Below are 12,029 nucleotides of genomic sequence, written 5' to 3' on the forward strand. Positions count from 1 at the left end.
TTCAGGGACATGTGTGGCCTCAGAGGGAGACTGGCCTGAGACAGAAGCCCAGCCAGGTCATGGAGCAGTCCACAGCTGAAACTAGAACAATGTAGTTTTCTTTTGAAGTTTGAAGGGAGAGAGGCTGGCAACTCCTGGATGGGCACTGGACGGGCTGACAGATAAAGCCTGTCATGCGTGAATGGCACAGTTATGGGAAGAGAAAGTAGCAGATGTGAGGGATCAGGTCTAACACTTGTTGGTTCTCTGTTCTTAGCACAAAATCAATATACGTGCAGTCATGCAGAACCCCCCCACACCAGGGTTTAGACCAGCCACACTGAGGCAGTTTCCTTCCTTACTTCTACTCAGAATGCTCCCATGTCAACTGTGCACAGGACACTATTTCCTCTCCACCATGGCTGTGGTTTGGGTTTTGGTTTCGTTTTATTTTTGCAAACTTTTGCAAAGAATAATTGAACCAAATTCATAATTTTCTATCTCTTAATTCCACCTATCCTTAAATAAACCTCATGTATGTGTTGCATGTGTCATATGGTTTCAGAATATGCATTTTTAAATAGCAGATATTTAGTATAAATCAAAACTGCCAGTGCCATCTGAAATCAATTGGTTGGAAAAATTCTTTTAAGTCATGTAATGCTTGGGAATTGCTAGGTACTGAAGAAAATGTGCAATTCTTCTCATTCTTGAACTAATTCCAGATGAATCAAAGATATAAGAACAAAAATTGAAATCATCATGAAATAAGAAAGCAATATATGTTTTTAGAACAACTTCAAAAGGAGCAATCATATGTAAAACTCAGAACCACTGAAGAAAAGGCTGCTACACTGAGCTACACAAAGTTAATTGGGTTTCAAAGACAGCGAGGGAGGGCATCTTAGTTAGGGTTTCCTTGCAGTAAAGAGACACCATGATCATGGCAACTCTTATAAAGAAAATATTTAATTGAGATAGTTACTTACAGTTTCAGAGATCTAGTCCATTATCTTCATGACAGGGAGCACAGCAGTTGGGAGTATAGTGGTGTGCAGGCAGACATGGTGCTGGAGAGGTAGCTGAGAATTCTACATCATTCAAGCAGACAGGACCTAGGTCTGTGACACTAGGTGGTATCTTGAGCATATACGAGACCGCAAAGCCCACCTCTACAATGGCATACTTCCTCTAACCAGACCATATCTACTACAACAAAGTCTTATCTCCTGATAGTGCTTTTCCCTTTTGGGCATTTTCTTTCAAACCATATGAAAGTTAATTTCTCTACCATGTCATTTATTATATTTAAAAGATGTGGAGGAGCTTGGATTGGACCTGAGACAATAGTGGCTGACTGAATGTTCTTTTTTAATATTAAAAAGAATAATTTTTAGCAAATAATTGGTTTTCTATCTCCAGTAATTTCAAAAAGCATCTGACTCAACTTTACTATTAAAAGGCCTTGTCTAGAAGAACACATGTTTGCAAAGGCCAACTTTTAGAAAAATTGTAGCACTGGGGTTAGAGATTTAACTCAGGGAAGTATCCCATTACTGCACTACTTTTCTTAGCAGCAATGACAAATATATGGCTTTGAATTCCTGCAAAGAAAATACTATTTGGAAAAACAATTTTTTGCCTTCTTTTTATTGTTTTTATTGAGTTATACATTTCCCCCACTCCCCTTCCTTCCTGCCTCTCCCCTTCCACCTTCCCCCTGCCCTCCCAATTTACTCAGGAGACCTTGTCTTTTTCTCCTCCTTAAGTAGATACATGTATATCACTCTTAGGGTCTTCTTTGTTGTATAGATTCTCTGAGGTTGCGGACTTTAGGCTGATTATCCCTTGCTTTATGTCTAATATCCACTTACAAGTGAGTACAGATTGTATTTGCTTTTCTGGGTCTGGGTTACCTCACTCAATATGGTTTTTTCTAGTTCTGTCCATTTGCCTGAAAATTTCATTTTTTTTTTACCACTGAGTAGTACTCTCCATTGTATAAATGTACCACATTTTCCTTATTCATTCTTTGGTGGAGAGGCATCTACACTGTTTTCAGGTTGTGGCTATTACAAATAATGTTGCTATGAACATAGTTGAGCAAATGTCCTTGCAGTATGATTGAGCATCCTGTGGGTATATGCCCAAAAGTGATATTCCTGGATCTTGAGATGAATTTATTCCTAATTTTCTGAGAAACCACTATACTGATTTCCAAAGCAGCTGTACAAGTTTGCTGTCCCACCAGCAATGGAGGAGTGTTCCTTTTACTCCACATCCTCTCTAGTATAAGTTGTCATCAGTGTTTTTTATCTTGGCCATTCTGACGGGTGTAAGAGGGTATCTCAGAGTTGTTTTAATTTGTATTTCTCTGATGACTAAGGAAGTTGAGCATTCCCTTAAGTGTCTTTTGACCATTTGAGATTCCTCAGTTGAGAATTCTCAGTTTAGGTCTGTACATCATTTTTTATTGATTATTTGTTCTTTAGATGTCTAGCTTCTTGAGTTCTTTGTATATTTTGGAGATCAGTCATCTGTCAGATGTGGGGATGGTGAAGATATTTTCTCATTTTATAGATGGCCATTTTGTCTTGTTGGCCAATTCCTTTGCATTACAGAAGCTTCTCGGGTATAGAAGGTCCCATTTATTAATTGTTGTTCTCAGTGTCTGTGCTACTGAAGTTACATTTAGGAAGTGGTCTCCTGTGCCAATGTGTTTAATGCTACTTCACACTTTCTTTTCTATGAGCTTAAGTGTGGTTGGTTTTATGTTGAGGTCTTTGATCCACTTGGACTTGAGTTTTGTGCATGGCGATAGATATGGATCTATTTGCATTCTGCTCCATGTCAACATCCAGTTATGCCAGCACCATTTGTTGAAGATACTTTTCTTATTCCTTTTTATAATTTTATCTTCTTTGTCAAAAATCAGACGTTCATAGGTGTGTGGACTGATATATGGGTCTTCAGTTTGATTCCATTGGTCTTCCTGATTGCTTTTATACCAATACCAAGCTGTTTTTATTGCTGTAGCTCTATAGTAGAGTTTGAAGTCAGGAATGGTGATGCCTCCAAAATTCCTTTGCTAAACAGGATTGTTTCAGCTATCCTGAGTTTCTTTGGTTTTCCATATGAAGTTGAGTATTTTTCTTTCAAGGTCTGTGAAGAATTTTGCTAGAATTTTAATGGGTATTGCATTGATTCTGTAGATTATTTTTGGTAAGATTGCCATTTTTACTATGTTAATCTTATCTACCCCAGAGCATGGAAAATCTTTCCATTTTCTAATATCTTCTTTGATTTTTATCTTCAAATATTTGAACTTCTTGTTCCATAGCTCCTTCACTTGTTTGGTTAGAGTTACCCCAAGATATTTTATGTTATTTGTGGCTACTGAAAAGGGTGATGTGTCTCCGACTTCTTTCTCAGTCCATTTATCATCTGTAAATAGAAGGGCTACTGATTTTTAAAATTTGATCTTGTATACTGCTACATTACTGATGGTGTTTATCAGTTGTAGGAGTTCCCTAGTAGAATTTTTTTTTTATTATTTTTGAGACAGGGTTTCTCTGTAGCTTTGGAGTCTGTCCTGGAACTAGCTTTTGTAGACCAGGCTGCTCTTGTAGACCATGCTGGCCTTGAACTCACAGAGATCTGCCTGCCTTTACCTCCCAAGTGCTGGGGTTAAAGGTGTGTACCACCACCGCCCGGCTTCCTGGTAGAATTTCTGAGGTCACGTACATATACTATCATATCATCAGCAAATAGTGAAAGTTTAACTTGTTTTCCAATTTGTATTCCCTTGATCTTCTTTTGTTGTCTTATTGTTCTAGCTAGAACTTCAAGTACTATATTAAATAGATATGGAGAGAGTAGACAGCCTTGTCTTGTTCCTGATTTTGGTAGGATCAATTTGAGTTTCTCTCCATTTAATTTGATGTTGGCTGTTGGCTTGCTGTACACTGCCTTCATTATATTTAGGCATGTTACTTATATTCCTGCTTTCTCTAAGACCCTTATAATGAAGGGGTGTTGAATTTTGCCAAAGGTTTTTTTTTCAGCAGCTAATAAGATGACCCTGTGTATTGTTTTCTTTGTTTTTTTTTAACTTTCAGTGTTTATATGGTGAATTACATTGATGGATTCCCATATGTCGAACTAGCCCATCATCTCTGGAATGGAGCCTACTTGGTAGATGATGATTCAGATTTTATAGAGTATTTTTGCATCAATGTTCATGAGGGAGATTGATCTGTAATTCTCTTTCTTATTTATGTCTTTGTGTAGTTTGCTTATTGGGGGGTAACTGTAGCCTCATAAAAGTTTGGCAGTATTCCTACCATTTGTGTGGAGCAATTTGAGGAGTGTTGGTATTAGTTCTTTGAAATCCTTGTAGAATTCTGTGCTGAAACCATCTGGCCCTGGGCTTTTTTTGGTTGTGAGACTTTTGATGACTGTTTGTATTTCCTTAGTGGTTATGGGTCTATTTAATTTGCTTATGTGGTCTGATTTAATTTTGGTATGTTGTACTTATCTAGAAAATTGTCCATTTCCTTTAAGTTTTCCAGTTTTGTGGAGTACAGATTTTTTTTTTTTTTTTTTTTTTTTGGTTTTTCGAGACAGGGTTTCTCTGTGGCTTTGGAGCCTGTCCTGGAACTAGCTCTTGTAGACCAGGCTGGTCTCGAGTACAGATTTTTGAAGTATGACCTGATGAATCTTTGTATTTCCTCCAATTCTGTTTTTATATCCCCCTTTTCATTTCTTATTTTGTTAATTTGGATATTTTCTCTCTGTCTTTTGATTAGTTTGGATAAAGGTTTGTCTATTTTGTTGATTTTCTCAAAGAATCAGCTCTTTGTCTCGTTGATTCTTTGTATTATTTTCTTTTCTTCTGTTTTGTTGATTTCAGCTCTCAATTTGATTATTTCCTGCCTCTTGTTCTCCTGAGTGAGTTTGCTTCTTTTTGTTCTAGAGCTTTCAAGTGTTCTGTTAATTTGGTAGTATGGGATTTTTCCAGGGTCTTTATGTAGGCTTTTAGTGTTATGAACTTTCCACTTAGCACTGCTTTCATTGTGTCCCATAAGTTTGAGTATATTGTGCAGTCATTTCAATTTTTTGTATCTGTTGAGATTTGCTTTGTTACTAAATATGTGGTCAGTTTTACAAAAGGATCCATGTGGTACTGAGAAGAAGATATATTCTTTGGTGTGTGGGTGAAATGTTCTATAGATGTCTGTTAAGTCCATTGAATTATAACATCTGTTAGTTCCTCTATTTCTCTGTTAAGTTTCTGTCTGGCAGACCTGCCCAATAGTGAAAGTTGAGTGTTGAAGTCTCCCACTATTAGTGTATGTGGTTTGATGTGTAGACGGAAGTTTCTGTTCCACCCAGTCCTGCAGCCATTCAGTCACAAAGAAACACAAAGAGGCCTATATTAATTATAAACTGTTTGACCTATTAGCTCAGGTTTACTATTAACTAGTTCTTAAAACTTAAATTAACTGATAATTCTTGTCTTTGCTAGCCACATGTCTTAGTACCTTCTATCAGTGAGGCATTCTCATCTTGCTTCCTCTGGCTGGTGACTAAAGACTGAGCCTTTCCTCTTCCCAGAATTATTTGAGTCTGGTTGCCCCACCTATACTTCCTGCCTGGCTACTGCCAATCAGCATTTCATTAAACCAAAAGAGTGACAAATCTTTACAGGATACAAGAGCATTATCCTACAGCACTGATGTGTGATTTAAGCTTTAGTAATGTTTCTTTTACAAATGGGGGTGCCTTCTTACTTGGGGAATAGATGTTCATAATTGAGATTTTATCTTGATGGATTTTTCCCTATGATGCATATGAAATGATCTTCTTCATCTCTTTTGACTAATTTTAGTTTGAAGTCTATTTTGTTAGATACTAGTATAGCTACACAAGATTGTTTCTTAAGACCATTTGATTGGAAATTTTTTCCCAACCCTTTACTCTGAGGTAATGTCTGTATTTGTAGTTGAGGTGTGTTTCTTGTATGCAGTAAAAGGATGGATTTTGTTTTTGTACCAAAACTGTTATGTCTTTTATAGGTGAATTGAATCCATTTACATTAAAGGATATTGATGACCAGTGATTGTTAATTCCTGTTATTTTTGGTTTTGTTGGTGGTGGTATTCTATGTGCATTTCTCTTCTTTGGGATTTACTGGTGTGGGATTATTTATTGTCTTTGTTTTTGTAGGTGTAGCTTTTCTTCTAGTTTTTCTTCTGTTACTTTCCATAGGGCTGGATTTGTCATGGAATATATTGTTTTCTCTGTCTATATTGATGGAAAGCTTTGATATAGTAGTCTGGGCTGGCATCCATGATCTCTTAGTGTTTTCCTAATGCCTGAGCAATATATTCTGACTTTCAGTGTTTCCATTGAGAAGTCAGGTGTAATTATGATAGGTCTGCCTTTATATGTTACTTGGCTTTTTTTCCTTTGTAGCTCTTAATAGTTTTATTTATTCTGTATGTTTAGTGTTTTGATTATTATGTGGCAAGGGGACTTTTTGAGAAGTCTGGTCTATTTGGTGTTCTGTAAGTTTCTTGTATTTTCATAGGCATGACCTTCTTTGGGTTGGAAAAGTTTTCTTTTATGATATTGTTGAATATATTTTCTGTGTCTTTGAACTGGACTTCTCCTTCTTCAATTCCTATTATTCTTAGGTTTGGTTTTTTCATGTTGTCCCAGATTACTTGGATATTTTGTGAAAAGTATTTATTGAATTTATCATTTTCTTTGATCAATGAATCTATTTCCTTTATTGTATCTTCAATGCCTGAGATTCTCTCTTCCATCTCCTGTATTATGTTGTTTATGCTTGCTTCTGTAATTCTTGGTCATTTACTCAGATTTTCCATTTCCAGACTTCCTCGGTTTGTGTTTTCTTTATTGCCTCTATTTCAGTTTTCAAGTCTTGAATCATTTTTTTCACCTGTTTGATTGCTTTGTCTTGGTTTTCTTTAAGTAATTTATTTCTTCCAATTTTTTGCTTGTCTCTTCCTCCACTTCTTTAAGGGAATTTTTCATTTCCTTTTTAAAGGCCTCAATAATCTTCATAAAGTTATTTTTAAGGTCATTTTCATCTACATTGGGATGTTCAGGTCTTGCTGTTGTAGAACCACTAGTTTCTGGCAGTGTTGTATTGTTCTTCATGTTGCTGAGTGTACTGCTGTCCACCCATCTCCTCCTCCATTCAGAACAGGTGGAGCTGTGAACAGGTGGTACAGTTGGGGGCTGTGGCTCTGTTGACCCAAGGCTCAGATGGTCACTCCTCCAGGTGCAGGTGGTCTTGGGGCTGAGGCTCCAGTGGTCAGATAATTTCTGGAGGCCATGGCTGTCGCTGCTGAGGCTTCCCCCAGTGGCCTGACCAAACCTCTGCTGAGGTTTCAATATTCTTTTCTTATTTATCTTCCCAGAATGCTATAAAGCCAATACTATACAAATAATACTCCCTGCGATTCAAGCTTCCACATGGCATTATCATCTGAAATCTGAGCCCCAGGAGAGGGTGGGTGTAGGAGAAGAAAAACACTTGGGAAAACATCCTAGCATTACTGGGAAGTGGTGATAAGCAGGCTTCAGGGTTAAGTATGCGGGCACAAGTCATTGGTGCCATATCTTGCCTTGGCCACTTCCTCTATTCTATTTCTGTTTCCTGACCACCATAAGGCAAGCAGCCCCTCGTTTTCCTACCACCATAGCATTCCACATCACTACAGTTCCCAAACGAGTGGGTTCAATGATCATGATTTGGAAATGCCTGTGTTCTAAGCAAAATTAACTCCTTTTCCTCTTTTGAGCTGTTCTGTCAGGCATTTGTCACAGCCATAAAAAAGCTAACGAGAAATGCCTGCTATCTACTCTTGCTTTCTTTTGTTTTGTTTTTGTTAAAACTTGACAAACAAATCCACAAGAGAAGCACAAAGAACCTCAGGCAAGGAACAACATGACCAAGTATCAAGAGAAAACTCTTAAAATCAGCCAAAAAAAAGGACACACTACACACAGAGTACACAGGTAAGATGAGGCTGGATTTCTCACCTGAAGCTGGATTTTCACCTCAAGTTTTGTCAACCAGTCAATATGCTGAAGTGAAAACCACACTCGAGCCGGGCGGCGGTGGCGCACGCCTTTAATCCCAGCACTCGGGAGGCAGAGGCAGGCGGATCTCTGAGTTCGAGACCAGCCTGGTCTACAAGAGCTAGTCCCAGGACAGGCTCTAGAAACTACAGGGAAACCCTGTCTCGAAAAACCAAAAAAAAAAAAAAAAAAAAAAAAAAACCACTCGATTTCTGTGCGATTCTTACCCACACCATACAAACTGAGGTTAACAGGAAGGAACCTCAGATAAGCCTAAAATGAAAAACCTACAAAACATCTAGGCATAATCCTTCCAACAGGCCTGGAGAGAAAAGAAACAAGCCTGTATTGTCTGGGGTGGGAGGACAACCAAGCGACATGAAAGCCACATGCAGACTCTAAGCCAGAAAATGTGGGGCAGTTGAAAAGATTGGAATGATTGATATTATCAACACAATATAGTATCCCTATAAGTTTTCTGGGTTTGATCAGTATATGGTGGTTATGTACAGTAGTTTAAAGATGGTATAAACGCGTTATGGGTTTTTTTTCGCAAAATTTGGTAAGTTCAAGAATGTTTATAAATAGAAAGTTAAAAATCAGAATTCATTATTACTATAACCTAAAGATGTATTTAAAGTTCCGGAAGTGTCAGGGACCATTTCCTAAGGATAGATTTGTCAGGGAACATCGTCCTGACAGGGATAGCAGAGGTCATTGTCCTAAGGATGTTTACAGAGAACCCACCCCTCATCCCACTATCTTGAGAGCTATCCGTTAACGGAACCCACCCCTTACTCCAATGCTAATGGATCACATCTGTTAAGGGAACCCACCCCTTACTCCAATGTTAATGAATCACATGCTTCGGCTTACACCAGGTGCTGGCTGATGACCTTCAGTTACCCCGGCAGAGTTCCTGCCTGCCCCTACCTCCACCCCATTCAAGGGTATATAAGCTGTAACTTTCACCCCAATAAACGGAGACCTTGACAATAGAATCTTGCTTGGTCTCCTTCCTCTTTTACAGCTCATGTCTTGCAGGTTAGCGCCCCTTCAGAGGACCCTGAATAGCTGACCCTGCCAAGCGGGGGTTACACGGAAGTGAAGGAGGGAAATGATAACATTTTTTCTGAAAGAAAAGCACCCTTCATACATGAAAACAAAGGGGTGAAGCGGTGACTCGGTGGTAAAGAGCACTGGTCGCTTTCCAGACGACCCCGGTTTGACTCCCCACACCTTCATCTGGGCTCTCAACCCTTAACTCCAGTTCCAAGGGGATAAAGCGCCCTCTTTTGGACTCTGTGGGCGCTACACAACATGGCATACAGACATGCAGGCAAACCATCCATACACACAAAATCAAAATAAATGCATAAATGACAGCAAAGATTTTAGAAGACCAAAGATGACACACTTATTAAATACAAGTTTAAAATAGTTGTTTAGGCAGAAAGATGCTTCCAGGTGGGAATTTGGACCTACATGAAAAAATGAAGGGCATCAGAACAGTAATATGTGGGCAAAGATGGAAAATATTTCAAAGATATCTTTAAACTATAAATTCTTATAATAGGAGTAACAGTAACACAATCTGACAAGCAAGTTATCAATTAATTTCATCAGCTCTCCCACCATCATTGCGTCTGGATCTTCTTGTTTCTGCTTCCACACTGGGCACGATGTTGGACTTTGTCAGTAGATGGCGCCAGAGAGACACTGTAGAATGAAACGGCTTCACTTTCTTGCCTGATTCAGGACAAACCAGTGAGATGAAGCACTAGATGATAATTAGATATAGATATAGACAGACAAGGATGGTAGAGAATAGAGACTTAAAATATAAATAGAAGGACGGACCCATGACTAGATAGATGATGGAAGTAGATACCCTGAAAAATAATAGTTAAAAGATATTTTCTTAACGAAATCTCTCAAATGCATATTTAGACACACATACACATCTGATTCTTATGTATTTCCTTCTTTATTTTGGTTTTTCAAGAAAGGGTTTCTCTGTAGCTTTGGAACCTGTCCTGGAACTAGTTCTTGTAGACCAGGCTGGCCTCGAACTCAGAGATCCACCTGCGTCTGCCTTCTGAGTGCTGCGATTAAAGGCCTATGCCACCACTGCCAGGAACATACCTAATTCTTAAAAGCCAGAACTTTTCTTACATAAAAAACATTAAATTTGTTCTTGATTCTTACTAGAACAAAAATTGAGACAAAAATACTCATTATATCCACTGACATTTTACATTGTACCGGAATTATTTATCAGATGATGCAATTAATTACAGAAAGGGAAGTGGAAGGGGCAGAACAAGACTGTCTGTATTTTAACAATGTGGTCATAGGCCTGCATCACTAAATAGATGAAAGGATTCCAAAGTCTATATCAAAACTACACATGAAAGCCAATTGATCACAGAAATCAGTAAACAAGTCACCAAGATGTCCGGTTATAACTAGCATAAAATGATACTTTCAACATACACAAATAACTGCCAGCCAAGACATGCAATGGAAGAACAAACCCAACAGCAGTCCAAAAGATACCACACATGGGGATAAATATAACAGTGTCGCAAACTTGTACTGAGTAAAATAAACTGCTCCTTAAAAATCCAAAATCAAATCGGGTGGTGGTGGCACATTCTTGTAATCCCAGCACATGGGAGGCAGAAGCAGGCGGATCTCTGTGAGTTCGAGGCCAGCCTGGTCTATAGAGCAAGTTCCAAAGCAGCTAGGGCTACATAGAGATACCCTGTCTCAAAAAGCAGGGAAAAAATGCAATGCAAAATCAGATATGATACAAGTTAGATGTAGAAAGTTATTCCTTCCTGAGTGGTTCAAAATCACCCACATGCTGTTTCCTCTCATACGATGAATTAATTTATTGGAGCGCCAGTAAAGATACCAACGATTTTCTTCTCCTAGACAGACAGCACGACATCAACCATTTACAAGACATCCAAGGATTCCAGGACAAGAAGAAGCTTTGGGCTCAGGAAGAAGAGGGAGGCTCTTGTGACAGACGGAGAGCGGAGGACACAGATTCCTTAGTTCTAATGCTGGCAATAGCACATAAACACATAGGCAGACTGGTGGATGAGAGCTCTAAAGATGAGTCGGACAGGCAACCACAACAAAGTGTGGAGAAAAACAAACAAAGGAAACCTGCTACTTTATAAGATAATTTTAAAAATAATTTTAAAAACTGTGGATAATATCTAGCTTGCTGATTTATTATGATTAAAATAAAGTGTAATTAAAATGATTAATGATTAGAGGGTTTAAAAAGTCTGGAAATGACTCAAGCACAAACGACAATAATATTTGATAAAGAATGATTTTTTAGGAGCCAGAGAGATGACGTAGTGGTTAAGAGCACTGGCAGCTCTTCCAGAGGTACTGAGTTCAATTCCCAGCAACCACATAGTGGCTCACACCCATCCATAGTGGTATCTGATGCCCTCTTCTGGTATGCAGACATACATGCAGATAGAGCGCACTCAATATACATAAATAAATAAATCAATAAATCAATAAATAAATATTTTTCAAAATGAATGGCTTTTAAATAAATGACTTGGGACAACTGGATGACCATTTGAATGGGGGGGGGGGTGTAGAATTCAAGCCATTCAACATGTGTGACATTGTACAGAGGAATAAAAGGAATCAAAGATCTAAATGAAAAAGGAAATGCAGCTACACAGTATGAAAAGGAAAATGTCCCCTGTGCTGTGCAGGAGGTTATGAAACCTGTTGAGCTATAGGATCAAGTTCATGGGTGCAAACTAGGAGGGGTATGCCCTTAAAGAAGGTTTAGCCCAGCCTTTCTTCTATTCCTGTTGTCTGTCTCCTGGTTTTTCAAGATGTGGCTTGGTGGGGGGAGGGAGGGCTGTGCCAGAAGCTCCCTACTACTTTAA

Source organism: Arvicola amphibius, chromosome 7 (genome assembly GCF_903992535.2).
Source record: "Arvicola amphibius chromosome 7, mArvAmp1.2, whole genome shotgun sequence".
NCBI lineage: Eukaryota > Metazoa > Chordata > Mammalia > Rodentia > Cricetidae > Arvicola > Arvicola amphibius.